The 16,325-nt window shown below is 30.8% G+C and overlaps 1 protein-coding gene and 1 pseudogene across 3 annotated transcripts in view; one reads left to right on the forward strand and one right to left on the reverse strand.

Annotated features, from left to right (window-relative positions):
• The window catches only part of LOC143250404 (glutamate receptor ionotropic, kainate 2-like), a 260,380-nt gene that overhangs the window by 92,466 nt on the left and 151,589 nt on the right, over nt 1-16,325 (forward strand). The window lies entirely within an intron of this gene.
• LOC143250405 (glutamate receptor ionotropic, kainate 1-like) overlaps nt 3,328-16,325 on the reverse strand; it is a 34,822-nt pseudogene continuing 21,824 nt past the window's right edge. Inside the window, exons 7-9 of the transcript XR_013028171.1 lie at nt 11,027-11,134; nt 4,607-4,810; nt 3,328-3,793 (exon numbers count right to left, since the gene is read on the reverse strand). The product of XR_013028171.1 is annotated as a glutamate receptor ionotropic, kainate 1-like (transcript). The remainder of the gene's footprint in view (nt 3,794-4,606; nt 4,811-11,026; nt 11,135-16,325) is intronic.

Raw genomic sequence — 16,325 nt, forward strand, 5'->3', positions numbered from 1 at the left:
GGGTTGACGTGGCTCAATTGTGGAAGAAATATATATTACAATTTTTTGGGTTGATATGTAGCTCTATCCTGGAAAATAATAAACGTGAGTTCTAATGTCACATTAGTTTTTTAGTTGTAGTCACATGTTTTATAAAAGAGCAAATATGCTGTTTGTAGTCATGTTATTCTGAAAGAAAGAGTTGTAACTGTCAGTTGTGGACATGGCCATTGTAAAAGAACTGTAACTGTTACTTCTAACACACGTGTTCTAAAAAAAGAATTGTAACTGTTTAGTTGTAGACACGTATTCTAAAAAAATGTTAGTAACTCTTAGTTGTAAACATGTATTCAAAAGAAAAACTATAACTCTTAGTTGTAAAACATTGTATTTCTAGAAAAAACTGTAACTGTTAGTTGTGAACGTGTATTCTAGAAAAACTATTAACTGTTAGTTGTAGTCACGTATTCGAGAAAAACTATGTAACTGTTAGTTGTAGATCACGTATTCGAGAAAAAACCCAATAACTGTTGAGTTGTAGTCACTTATTCTAGTGAAACTGTAACTCTTAGTTAAAACATGTATTATTCAAGAAAAACTGTAACTGTTAGTTCTATAGACATGTATTCTAAGAAAAAACTGTAACTGTTAGTTGTAGTCACTTATTCTAGTAAAAACTGTAACTCTTAGTTGTAGTCATGTATGTATTCAAGAAAAACTGTAAGCTATTAGTTGTAGTCACTTATTCTAGTAAAAACTGTAACTCTTAGTTGTAAACATGTATTCTAGAAAAAAAACTGTAACTGTTAGTTGTAGTCACTTATTCTAGTAAAAACTGTAACTCTTAGTTGTAAACATGTATTCAAGAAAAAACTGTAACTGTTAGTTGTAGTCACTTATTCTAGTAAAAACTGTAACTCTTAGTTGTAAACATGTATTCTAGAAAAAAACTGTAACTGTTATTGTAGTCACTTATTCTAGTAAAATTGTAACTCTTAGTTGTAGACATGTATTCTAAAAAAACTGTAACTGTTGGTTGTAAACATGTATTATTCTAAAAGAACTGTACACTGTAAGTTGTAAGACATATTATTCTAAAAGAACTATAACTATTGGTTATTCCTCAGACCATGCTGTATTACTTTGAATCTGTTAGTAGCGATAACACTACTAAGAAAAACTATAATCTGTTTGTAGTGATAACACTATAAACACAACTATAATCTGTTTGTAGTGATAACACTATAAACAAAACTATAATCTGTTTGTGGTGATAACACTGTAAACACAACTATAATCTGTTTGTGGTGATAACACTATAAAAACAACTATAATCTGTTTGTAGTGATAACACTATAAACACAACTATAATCTGTTTGTAGTGATAACACTAAAACACAACTATAATCTGTTTGTAGTGATAACACTAAACACAACTATAATCTGTTTGTTGTGATAACACTAAACACAACTATATTCTTTTGTAGTGATAACACTAAACACAACTATATTCTGTTTGTGGTGATAACACTATAAACACAAATATATTCTGTTTGTGGTGATAACACTATAAACACAAATATAATATGTTTGTAGTGAGAACACTATAAACACAACTATAATCTGTTTGTAGTGATAACACTAAACACAACTATATTCTGTTTGTAGTGATAACACTAAACACAACTATATTCTGTTTGTAGTGATAACATTATAAACACAACTATATTCTGTTTGTAGTGATAACACTAAATACAACTATATTCTGTTTATAGTGATAAAACTAAAAACAGAACTATAATCTGTTTGTAGTAACAACACTAAAGACAACTATATTCTGTTTGTAGTGATAACACTATAAACACAACTATAATCTGTTTGTAATGATAACACTATAAACACAACTATAATCTGTTTGTAGTGATAACACCATAAGCACAACTATATTCTGTTTGTAGTGATAACACTAAACACAACTATATTCTGTTTGTAGTGATAACACTATAAACACAACTATATTCTGTTTGTAGTGATAACACTAAACACATCTATATTCTGTTTGTAGTGATAACACTATAAACACAACTATATTCTGTTTGTAGTGATAACACTAAACACAACTATATTCTGTTTGTGGTGATAACACTAAAACACAACTATAATCTGTTTGTAGTGATAACACTATAAACACAACTATAATCTGTTTGTAGTGATAACACTAAAAACTCAACTATATTCTGTTTGTGGTGATAACACTATAAACACAACTATATTCTGTTTGTAGTGATAACACTAAACACATCTATATTCTGTTTGTGGTGATAACACTATAAACACAACTATATTCTGTTTGTGGTGATAACACTAAACACATCTATATTCTGTTTGTAGTGATAACACTATAAACACAACTATATTCTGTTTGTAGTGATAACACTAAACACAACTATATTCTGTTTATAGTGATAAAACTAAAAACACAACTATAATCTGTTTGTAGTGATAACACTAAACACAACTATATTCTGTTTGTAGTTATAACACTAAACACAACTATATTCTGTTTGTAATGATAACACTAAACACAACTATATTCTGTTTGTAGTGATAACACTAAACACAACTATATTCTTTTGTGGTGGTGACACTAAACACAACTATATTCTGTTTGTGGTGACAACACTATAAACACAAATATATTCTGTTTGTAGTGATAACACTATAAACACAACTATAATCTGTTTGTAGTGATAACACTATAAACACAACTATAATCTGTTTGTAGTGATAACACTTAAAACACAGCTATAATCTGTTTGTAGTGATAACACTATAAACACAACCATAATCTGTTTGTAGTGATAAGACTAAACACAACTATATTTTGTTTGTAGTGATAACACTATGAACACAACTATAATCTGTTTGTAGTGATAACACTGAAAACACAACTATAATCTGTTTGTAGTGATAATACTAAAAACACAACTACAATTTGTTGGTAGTAATAACACTAAACACAACTCAAAAAACATGCTGAAGGACAGACGTATTGATTGTTTTATGTTTTTTTTAATTGTCGTTTATTATCAGTATTTTCAATATTATTCTTAAGGTTATTTATTATCACTTATATGTAAGGTCGAAGGTCCAACTTGTTATTTATTATCATCAATATGTAAGGTCGAAGGTCCAACTTGTTATTTATTAACACCTATATGTAAGGTTTAAGGTCCAACTTTAATTAATCCAGTTTATTTTTTAACCAAAGCAGTTTTTTTTCTGACACTTACATTTCAACTATCAAGTGAAAATATTACATTAACTTTACTGAGTTGACTTTCAATTTGTCCTGAGTAAGTAGCTTTTCGTGAGACGAGAAATAACCTATTTTCATGAAACAACTGTAGAGCTTTGAATCGTCTGAGATATTACAACCAAACATAAACCTACCTTGGTGCCAAGTCTGAGCCCTGCTGCATGAGAGATCCGATGGTGAACCATGAGCTATTGAGCAAACTGAAGCTATTTTCCAGTACCTGATCGTCTTGACGACACGGATGAGGGTTGCCCCATTCGTACGGGCTAAGTCTTCCCACGAGAAAGAGTGTCAAAGACACTCCAATATAAGCTCCCATCATGTAAATCCAGACTTCCATGGAGAGGGAGACAGAAAGGAAAACAAAGATGTCACCTTGGTAACGGGTTTTTTAAAAAGGATGCTGATGCCAGTGTTCATGAAAGGCATAGTGAAATCCACAGCCTCTTCTCTGGAGCTACTGATGGTGAGGTCTACAATAGCGATGTCAGCTTCCTGAATATCAAACAAACATAGCCCTGAAGTGGAACATGGTTGTGAAAGATCACATTTTAAAAGATTATAAGCATTTTTCATATCGTAGTTTTAGATTAGAAAATTACTTTACAGAATGTCAGTTGGCCAGTATAACACGAACACACAAAAGATTCATGATTATAACCTACCTTCGAAAATAACAAAAACTTATAATCACACAGCCTTGAGATATTAGAAAATAACAATTCTAAATACATTTGTAGTTTAAAGAAATCAATATATTTGAGGTTCAAACAATTCCAAACAAGTTTTTTGGAAGCATATTATATTATATTGTTATTATTATATTATATTATTATTATTACATTGTATTATTAGTGAATTATTATTATTATATTATTATTATTAGTTAATTATTATTATTATATTATATTATTATTATTAGTGAATTATTATTATTATATTATTATTATTATTATTATATTATATTATTATTATTATATTATATTATTATTATTAGTGAATTATTATTATTATATTATTATTATTGGTGAACTATTATTATTTTATTATATTATTATTATTGGTGAACTATTATTATTATATTATATTATTATTATTGGTGAACTATTATTATTTTATTATATTATTATTATTGGTGAACTATTATTATTTTATTATATTATTATTATTATATTACATTATTATTATTATTGTATTATATTATTATTATTGGTGAACTATTATTATTATATTATATTATTATTATTATATTACATTATTATTATTATTGTATTATATTATTATTATTGTTATTTTAAAATGCCATACTCCTCTAATCAATTCTCCGATCATTCCGTTCCATTCTCCCTTGTCGTTCTTAATACCGTAGGCATTGTCATTAACCAGTTTAAACCGGTACGTGAAGCCTAACTGTCTGGAAAGCTCATAGATGAGGTCCACACAGTAACCTTCGTAACGGTCGTTTCCTGACAACAGCTCCGCTGAATCTTTCAACATGGTGTAGGGTGGGTTCTAGTAAGATGGGAAAAGAATGAGTAATAATATTGAATAAGAACTGAACAAGGAATATTTCGGTTGCTTGGAATACGTTTAATTACTTTAAGTTGTTTGGAATAAGCTTAATTTAGTGTCGCAGGAATGGATGGAATGAGCACCATGACCTTACATAGATATGAGTTTAATGAGGTTCGAACCTTGGTTAAAATTTGAAATTCGTAAATATTGATAATAAATACTTGTTATGGGTGATATAATAAGTATTTATGATAATATACGTGTTATATGTGATATAATAAATATCTATGACAATATACGTATTATTGTGATATAATAACTCTCGTAAGTCAAAAAAACGAAAGTTTAGCTGTTGTGAAGTTAGTTCTTGAAATCTTCTTTGACTGCATAAATCATAATTATTCAAAAACAAACAAACTTAGAATATTTGGTTTTGGTAGTGTTACGATAAAGGTGATTGACACAGTGAAAAGAGATACCATATTTTATAACACTGTATAGAGATACATATTTTATAACACAGTGTATAGAGATACCATATTTTATAACACAGTGTATAGAGATACATATTTTATAACACAGTGTATAGAGATACCATATTTTATAACACAGTGTACAAAGATACAATATTTTATAACACAATGTATAGAGATACCATATTTTATAACACAGTAAATAGAGGTACCATATTTTATAACACAGTGAATAGAAGTACCATATTTTATAACACAGTGTATAGAGGTACCATATTTTATAACACAGTGTATAGAAGTACCATATTTTATAACACAGTGTATAGAGGTACCATATTTTATAACACAGTGTATAGAGGTACCATATTTTATAACACAGTCTATAGAGATACCATATTTTATAACACAGTGTACAAAGATGCCATATTTTATAACACAGCGTACAAAAATACCATATTTTATAACACACTGTATAGAGATACCATATTTTATAACACAGTGTATAGAGATACCATATTTTATAACACAGTAAATAGAGGTACCATATTTTATGACACAGTGAATAGAAGTACCATATTTTATAACACAGTGTATAGAGGTACCCTATTTTATAACACAGTGAATAGAGGTACCATATTTTATAACACAGTTTTTAGAGGTACCATATTTTATAACACAGTGTATAGAGATACCATATTTTATAACACAGTGTATAGAGGTACCATATTTTATAACACAGTGTATAGAGATACCATATTTTATAACACAGTGTATAGAGATTCCATATTTTATAACACAGTGAATAGAAGTACCATATTTTATAACACAGTGTATAGAGGTACCATATTTTATAACACAGTGTATAGAGATACCATATTTTATAACACAGTGTACAAAGATACCATATTTTATAACACAGTGTACAAAAATACCATATTTTATAACACAGTGTATAGAGGTACCATATTTTATAACACAGTGTATAGAGATACCATATTTTATAACACAGTGTATAGAGGTACCATATTTTATAACACAGTGTATAGAGGTACCATATTTTATAACACAGTGTATAGAGGTACCATATTTTATAACACAGTATATAGAGGTACCATATTTTATAACACAGTGTATAGAGGTACCATATTTTATAACACAGTGTATAGAGATACCATATTTTATAACACAGTGTATAGAGGTACCATATTTTATAACACAGTGTATAGAGGTACCATATTTTATAACACAGTGTATAGAGGTACCATATTTTATAACACAGTATATAGAGGTACCATATTGTTCATGGGTTGGTTTCAACTTCACATACTGTTTTTACGAAAGGTGTAAAACAACGAGATCCGATAACTGGTTGTTTATTTCAGTAGAACTTTGTAATTTAAGGAAGAAACTTAAGATCAATATCTAGTTATAATCACATACTTATATCATCTTTTACTGATGATGTGAACATTTATTTATATCATCTTTTACTGATGATATGAACATTTATTTATATTATACAAGGAATCAAAACTAAATGAAGAAAGAAATCCTTTGGTCTGTGGTCTGGCGTTTGGAAAATACGAACGGATAATAAACTAAAACAGACAGTCATGATGGAATCAAGGATTAAAAGTATTTAGGAAGTTATTTAGTACGAATTAAGAGAAACTGGAGAAAATGTAATAAACTTATTACAGTCTGGAAGGCTTTTAAACCTTTCCTGGCCCGGCATGGCCAGGTGATTTAGGCACTTGACTCGTAATCTGAGGGTCGCGGGTTCCAATACCCCTCACAGCAAACATGTTCGTCCGTGGGGGCGTTATAATGTGACGGTCAATACCACTATTTTTTGGTAAAAGAGTAGCCCAAGATTTGACTGTTGGTGGTGATAACAAGCTGCCTTCCCTTTAGTCTTACACCGCAAAATTAGGTACGGCTAGAGCAGATAGTCCTCGAGTAGCTTTGTGCGAAATTCAAAATAAACGAACAAACACACAAATTTAACCTTTTTATCATTAGAAGTAAAAATATAAATTATTAATCAAATTATTTGATTTCGTTGCTTCGAACGTGTGTTGCGTAAACCATCAAGTTTCTCCAATCGAATTAGAACCAAAGCTATTTTTAACCGGACTTATCAACGTTTTGATCTTTAGTATTACAGTTCGTTTAATGGATCGCGTGGGACCTCAAGGAGTGTTAGGAAAGTTTTATAGTTCTGGTTTATAATGAGATGGAATGTTTTATATCCTTGGTAAGAAGGAAGAGTTAAAACTATTCTCTTGAAGAGTTTCTTTTGTTAAATTATTATTCATTATATAATAAAGGTTTTGTTTGGTTTGAATTTCGTGCAAAGCTACTCGAGGGCTATCTACGCTAGCCGTCCCTAACGTGTAAGACTAGAGGGAAGGCAGCTAGTCATCACCACCATCGCCGACTCTTGGGCTACTCTTTTACCAACAAATAGTGGGACTGATAGTAATTTTATAACGCCCCAGGGCTGGGAGGGCGAGCATGTCTGGTGCCATCGGGATTCGAACCCGTGACCCTAAATAAAGGAAATCCATGTTCTTATTTTTCGTTGTTGATAAGTGACATAGTAACAGTTTCAGACGAAGAAGTAGATGGAAGAACAAAAGTTAATCTTTCTGTCACAATTAGAAACTAGTGAAAATAAGAGCGTTCGAAACGTTTAGTGACTGCGATACAGTTTAAAGACACTGATGATCCTACAGAATTAACTTGTAACAGTGTAAAGTTAACCAATAACGAACCAGGTTATACATCTAGTTTAGAACCACCGCTATCAGAACAAGACACTAACACTTTGTACAGAAAATTAGTAAAAAGAAAAGAAAATAATTTTACGAATGATTATAATCCTCAATTACTATAAGGAACATAACATATAGAAATATGTGACATGGATAAACATAAAACATGAACATGAAAATAAATAAATGTTATTGTGTTCGTATTGTTATAGTAAGAACTGGTATTTGTATTGTAGTAGTTCATAGTGCGATTTAGTTTTGTAAAAGAATAGCAGGAAGGTGTTAATAAAATTTAAAATTAAATAAACATTTTACTTCTAAGATTATTGAATATAATTAAAAGAAATTAATATATGAAAATATCATTCATTTTAAATATCTGGTAGTTTGTAGTGATTACTTAGAGATATTACAGGTACAATGTAATAGCCCCCATGTGGCTCTGCGGCATGTCTGCGAACTTACAACGCTAAAAACCGGGTTTTGATACCCGAGGTGGGCAGAGTACAGATAGCCCATTGTGTAGTTTTGTGCTTAATTCAAAACAACAACAACTACTACAATGTTATAAAAACCAGTAAAAGTATCAAACGTATTTACCTCCGTATCTACTTACCACTCACTTGTATATATGTATATATATATTAGTTTGTTATAATTTAAAAGAAAAACAAGATTAAATAAAAATCAAATAAAAACGCTGCATGAATTGAAAGTATCCCACTGTACAGGGTGTAATGTGAGATTATAAAATGTACACTAGGTGTTAGAGGTGACTGAAGACGTAGGACCCACAATGCGATTGGGACACATCATCTATCAGTCTCAACCTCCATTTGCTAGTCTCAGATAAAGAAATAAAACAAAGTAAAGGAATAGCAATAGAAATAATAATTAAAATAATATATATAGAAATGGAAATTAGGAGAGCGAGATGTGGGTTCTCAAGCCAACAACGTCCCACATCTACATAACCCTTCACTGCCTGCAAAAAGTTGTGGGAAGGTGACTGTTCTCCAAATTAAAGAAGAGAAAGAAAAAATAATTGATAAATAAGATACTACCATTAGGGAATAAGTAAGTTAAATAAACGAACCTCTTGAAGCTAGCATTCCAGCGCCCATTATGGTAGAAAGGCACTAGTTGGTAAACGAATTATACTTGTATAAATAAACTAGTATAGCTCCCAACAACCACTCATTTATTAAGTCTACTGAGACAGTCATGCCCTAAACCTTGCCTTTATATCCGGCAAGGTATACATCCGAATAAAATGGTGCCAGGTTGTTAAATGACCTTATTCATAACTAAAAGTAGTTATTAGTAATTTTAAGTAAAATGTCTCTAATTTTTATTTCTTTATATTTATTTAATGCATTTTTATACTTGTTGCAGAATAGTTCAATAATTTTATTTAATTTTTTTAAATCCATTAACTATTAATTATTTTATCAGTACTTCAACATAACTGATAAAATATTGTAATTTATTACAAATTTTACAATATCTAAATAATTGCGAAATAATAATGCTTATAACATTACTATTAAAAATGCAAAATATTTTCTTTTAACAAAAATATTCACATTGGTATCAATTATTTAACTTCTAAATCTACGTAATGTTGTTCTGTATTACGTATTGAACTATTTTCAATTTCTAATACTGCTGGATAAATAGTGTTAATAACGTTAGGTATTTCAGGATTATTTATGCAAATTAAATTATCTATATATCTATCTGTAAATTAAGGTAAAATATCTGGATTTATATAGTTTTAATAAATATATTTTCATAATAGTAAAGATATAAATATTTTATACAAGTGAAATAGTTAGCTTTGATTGGAACTACTACTACTTGTTTAAAAACCTGTTTATTGAAAAATATATAATCATTGTAAATACGGAAACTAAATATATCTTTTATGGTTTTGGAGCTAAATTTTCTTTCTACCAATTCTATAAAAGAAAAACAGAACTGATCTATTAATGAATGTAAAACAAAGATTAAATGGAATTGTGATGTACAATGTGATGAAATCAAATGCTTGAATATTATTTACTTTCTTACAATCTTTAGATATTTTAAAATTGGTTGATTATTTTAATTATCCAAAACGTATGTTTTATTATTAACACTTCGTTTCCTTTTTGAACTTCGTTCTTTACTCTTAACGCTGTTCTAATCATGATTTTGTCTTCGTTTCCTTTTTTGAATTTCGTTCTTTACTCTTAACGTTGTTCTAACCATGATTTTGTCTTTGTTTCCTTTTTGAACTTCGTTCTTTACTCTTAACGTTGTTCTAACCATGATTTTGTCTTTGTTTCCTTTTTGAACTTCGTTCTTTACTCTTAACATTGTTCTAAACATGATTTTGTTTTTGTTTCATTGTTTAATTTTGTTCTTTATTCTTAATGTTGTAATAACAGAGACTGTATATTTGTGTCATTGGTGAATTTCATTCTTTACTCTTGACGTTGTAAAAAACGTGACTTCATCCTTGTTTAATTTTTGAACTTCGTTCTTTACTCTTAACATTGTAATAATCAGAACTTTAGTTTTGTTTCATTGGTGAATTTCGTTCTTTACTCTTTATGTAGTAATATGGAGACATTAACTTTGTTTCATTATTGAACTTCGTTCTTTACTCTTAACATTGTAATAACTGGAACTTCATCTTCGTTTTCTTGTTGAACTGAATTTTGTTCTTTACTCTTAATGTGATAACAACCGGGATCTCATCTTTACATACTGTGTAGTGGTTAAAGAGGGTAAAATGTATTATGTTATTCTGAACTTACCATTAGTGTAGTGGTTAAAGATGGCAAAGTGTTTTATGTTGTACTGAAAGAAAGATGAGTGTAGTGGTTAAATAGAACAAAATGTATCATGTTTTACTAAACTTACTATTAGTGTAACGGTTAAATAGGACAAAATGTATTATATTATACTGAACTTACTATGACCGTAGTTACAATCAAGCTCTTGTTCTGAAGAAGGAGAGAATTGTATTCAGACGTAGCATTAAGTGTGATGTTTATCCGATAGGTGGGGCGCCATTTTCCAATCTGAAATACAAATGTACAGAATCAAGTGACGAGTTTTAAACATAATGTGATCATGACAGGTTTGCATGTGATTGAGTTAAATATCCTGTCTTGAAGTTTTTTATATTTTTCTTATATAGGATCTCACGAAAAAAGAAACGTTGGAACATAAGCATTTTTAATATTAAATACATAATAATGAGTCATATTTCATTAATTGCATTGTTAAATACACAATAATGAGCCATATTTCATTAATTTCATTGTTGAATAATAATAAAAAGTCATATTTCATTAATTGCATTGTTAAATACATAATAATGAGTCATATTTCATTAATTGCATTGTTAAATACATAATAATGAGCCATATTTTATTAATTTTATTGTTAAATACATAATAATGAGGCATATTTTATTAATTTCATTGTTTAGTACATAATAATGAGCCATATTTTATTAATTTTATTGTTAAATACATAATAATGAGTCATATTTTATTATTAGCTATATAATTAAGAAACTTAATTTATTAGTTTTATTGTTAAATTGATCAAACCTATTCCTATCTTATTATTTTCATTGTTAGACGCATGATAAATAAAAGTTATTGTTGGTTGAAAGTTTAGCACAATGTTAAACAATGGACTCTCGGTGGTCCATCAACCACGAGTATCAAAAACCCATTTGTAGAATTTTAAATCTACAGACATATCGCTGTGTCACAGAGGGACTTTAAATAACGACCTCTGTTTATTTATTTTCATTATTAAATGCATAATAAAAAACATATTTGATTTGTTTTTTCAATTATCCTGACACCTCATGGTTATTATTATTTCGATCTAACTTTACATACATCCTCAGATAAGCACTAAGACTGTTCATATTTCACCTCTGAAGACTATCAAATTAATTATAGAACTCCTGTCTTATCTTCGATGTTCCCATTACAAAATACATACTAATCGATGTTCTCATTACAAAATACATACTAATCGGTGTTCCCATTACAAAACACATACTAATCGATGTTCTCATTACAAAATACATACTAATCGGTGTTCCCATTACAAAATACATACTAATCGATGTTCTCATTACAAAATACATACTAATCGGTGTTCCTATTACAAAACACATACTAATCGATGTTCCCATTACAAAATACATACTAATCGATGTTCTCATTACAAAATACATACTAATCGGTGTTCCCATTACAAAATACATACTAATCGATGTTCCCATTACAAAATACATACTAATCGATGTTCTCATTACAAAATACATACTAATCGGTGTTCCCATTACAAAATACATACTAATCGATGTTCTCATTACAAAATACATACTAATCGATGTTCTCATTACAAAATACATACTAATCGATGTTCTCATTACAAAATACATACTAATCGATGTTCCCATTACAAAATACATACTAATCGATGTTCTCATTACAAAATACATACTAATCGGTGTTCCCATTACAAAACACATACTAATCGATGTTCCCATTACAAAATACATACTAATCGATGTTCTCATTACAAAATACATACTAATCGATGTTCCCATTACAAAATACATACTAATCGATGTTCTCATTACAAAATACATACTAATCGGTGTTCCCATTACAAAACACATACTAATCGATGTTCCCATTACAAAATACATACTAATCGATGTTCTCATTACAAAATACATACTAATCGGTGTTCCCATTACAAAACACATACTAATCGATGTTCTCATTACAAAATACATACTAATCGATGTTCTCATTACAAAATACATACTAATCGATGTTCCCATTACAAAACACATACTAATCGGTGTTCCCATTACAAAATACATACTAATCGATGTTCTCATTACAAAATACATACTAATCGGTGTTCCCATTACAAAACACATACTAATCGATGTTCCCATTACAAAATACATACTAATCGATGTTCTCATTACAAAATACATACTAATCGGTGTTCCCATTACAAAACACATACTAATCGATGTTCCCATTACAAAATACATACTAATCGATGTTCTCATTACAAAATACATACTAATCGGTGTTCCCATTACAAAACACATACTAATCGATGTTCCCATTACAAAATACATACTAATCGATGTTCTCATTACAAAACACATACTAATCGATGTTCTCATTACAAAACACATACTAATCGATGTTCTCATTACAAAATACATACTAATCGATGTTCTCATTACAAAACACATACTAATCGATGTTCTCATTACAAAATACATACTAATCGGTGTTCCCATTACAAAATACTAACATAATTAATTATCATTTGTACTTAGTGACAAAACATGACAAGGGTTTAAAATTCGTGACTCTATTGTTTTAATAGGGCGAACATTATTCTCTAATTATATATAATGTTTGTTTATTGTCATAATATCTCAGGTCTTCTCCAGGAATTAGGGATGCCAGTATACCATCCAAATGACTGGCGATTATTTCTAGATTGTTCTAAGCAAAGTTTAAGTGCGTTCTACTTCATAATAGCAATGTCTATGCAGCTGTTCCAATTGGACACTCTGTGTATTTACGAGAAGAATATAATGACATTAAGACTGTGATTGACCTACTAAAATACCACGAACACAACTGGACAATTTGTGTGGACCTCAAAATGGTCACTTTCCTTCTTGGTCAACAAAGAGGATTTACAAAGTACCCCAGCATGTGGGACAGCCGAGCTCGAGAAAAGCACTGCAACCAGAAGGAGTGGCCCATACGTGAGACTCTGAAGGCGGGTATGCCAAATATTGTCAACGATCCAATTGTCAGTTGAGAAAAGATCATATTTCCTCCTCTCCATATCAAGCTGGACTTGATGAAACAGTTTATGAAGGCGTTAAATACTGACGGTGAATGCTTCCAACACATATTTTCTGTGCTCCCTGGTTTGTCCTTCGAGAAGATCAAGGCAGGTGTTTTTGATGGGACCACAGATTCGTGCACTTGTGCTTGATCAAGAATTTGCCAGAAAGATGAACGACAAGGAAAGGACTGCATGGCTTTCATTTGTGGCGGTGATGGCAAACTTTCTCGGTAATAAAAAAGCTGACAACTATGAAACCCTTGTAGCGAATATGTTGTCAGCTTTTCGCGATCTTGGATGTAACATGAGTGTCAAACTCCATTACCTGTACAGTCATCTTGATAGATTCCCTGAGAACCCAGGAGCTGTAAGTGATGAGCAAGGCGAGCGGTTCCATCAAGACCTCAACACCATGGAAGAGCGTCACCAAGGGAGATGGGACAAACATATGATGGCAGATTACTCCTGGAGCATTAAACGAGAATGCCCTGAGACAGTCCACAAACGCAAGAGCTACAAGCGGAAATTCATGCCTGACTGCAATTGAGCTTTGCCTCCTCATAGTAGCAAATGTCTTATCTACTAATTAGTTGTCCCTAGCCGTCCCTAATTTAGCAGTGTGAGACTAGAGGGAAGGCAGCTAGTCATCACCACCCACCGCCAAATTCTTGGGCTTCTCTTTTACCAACGAGTAGAGGGATTGGCCGTCATATTATAACGCACCTACGGCTAAAAGGGCGAGCATGTTTGGTGTGATAGGGATTCGAACCCGCTACCCTTAGATTACGAGTCAAGTGCCTTATCCAGTTGGCCATGCCGGGCCATTTCTTTAGTATCTGTTGGACCATTTTTTTATGAGTGAAAAGCGACAACAAAGGGTATACACTTTCTCGTATGGTTTTCTTTAATTTGGCAATCTTAAAAAAAATCTTAACTTAAACTCATAACAAGTTAACTGCAGTTAAAATAAGCAACTCTCAAAACAATGTCTTCGTTTCTCAGCAATGCTAAGCCTAACGGCCATGATTACATACTATGGTCATGACACTTTAATTTGTAGTAATGAGACATAATTGTATTTTACAATAACTAAAGTCTTGCAGTCTTTATTACAATAGTCTTTTGTGAAAAATGGCAAAGTCACTTTTATGTCAAACATCTTTCCAGTTTATCCATTCCAAGACGACATTTAATAATACTAAAAGTATGCATGTGTATTGGACTAAACTACAAGACTGTCAGTTACGCTGTCCAATAAGAGTGATTGTTATTTAATTCTTCCTCGTTAGAAATTCTGTTGGTTTCTGAAACTTCATCAGTTTTAAATCATTAGTTGTGTACGAGTTGTAATTCACTAATCATAGTCTTAATTTTCAGATTAGGGCGTTCCTCTCTATCGATTTGGAAGTGCGCTTTGTAGTGTGATTTCAGAATTTGTCCTTAAGTGTTTGTTGTCTCTAGAGGATACTGAAAGGATGTTTTATCAACATCTTGTATCCTTAGACCCTTAGCAACCTTGTCATGTAAATATATTTTCTCTGAGTGAACTGCGAATTAATCTGCACTGTTAAACGGTCTGGACTGTCTGGAGAGTAAACAAACAAAACGCAAAACGAATGTAATTTCACGAAATATACATTAAATGAAGTATGTAGGATTAACTGTGGTTTTAACGCATCCGCCATTTGAAGCGATTCAAGCAGTAAAAACACACACACGATATGCACAAAATCTGAAATACGGTATTCTAACTCGTTATTGGTAAAGAACTTGGGAAATAATTGGGTAAATCTAGATTTGTCGGAAATACATTAATATCCCAAAAGCCAGAACGGGGTGATGACATCTGTGATGTCTACTGTTGTTGAAGTATTGTATCAGTTAAGGTAAGAAGTGGCTCTATCTAATAACTAACTTAACTACTGTAGAGTTACTAGATGGAGCCACTTTACTCTTCACTTATTTTATCAAAAAATATCAAAGCTTATTTTTTAAACATTGGTTAATATAACATATCTTTATTTCACTTTACCTAAACACCTGAGCATGTTTGTTTACAAACATACATACACTTCCAAATTAAAATATCACTAACACCTTTTCATACGCACCCTCGGTACCGACTACTTCGCGCCGAATATGAGACGATCACAACAGAACACAAAGAAATAAACAATACATGGAGAACCGCACGTCCCCATGATCTCACTAAACACCCTCTATATATCAATACCTCACCCAGTTGGCCCCTGATGAAGAAAGTTGTACCGTTGGAAAGCGCTCGGGCTATAAGGTTTATATTTCATTTCTACCTTTGTAGGTGACTTCTTACACTATCAAGACAAT

This window comes from Tachypleus tridentatus, chromosome 5, assembly GCF_004210375.1.
Source record: "Tachypleus tridentatus isolate NWPU-2018 chromosome 5, ASM421037v1, whole genome shotgun sequence".
NCBI lineage: Eukaryota > Metazoa > Arthropoda > Merostomata > Xiphosura > Limulidae > Tachypleus > Tachypleus tridentatus.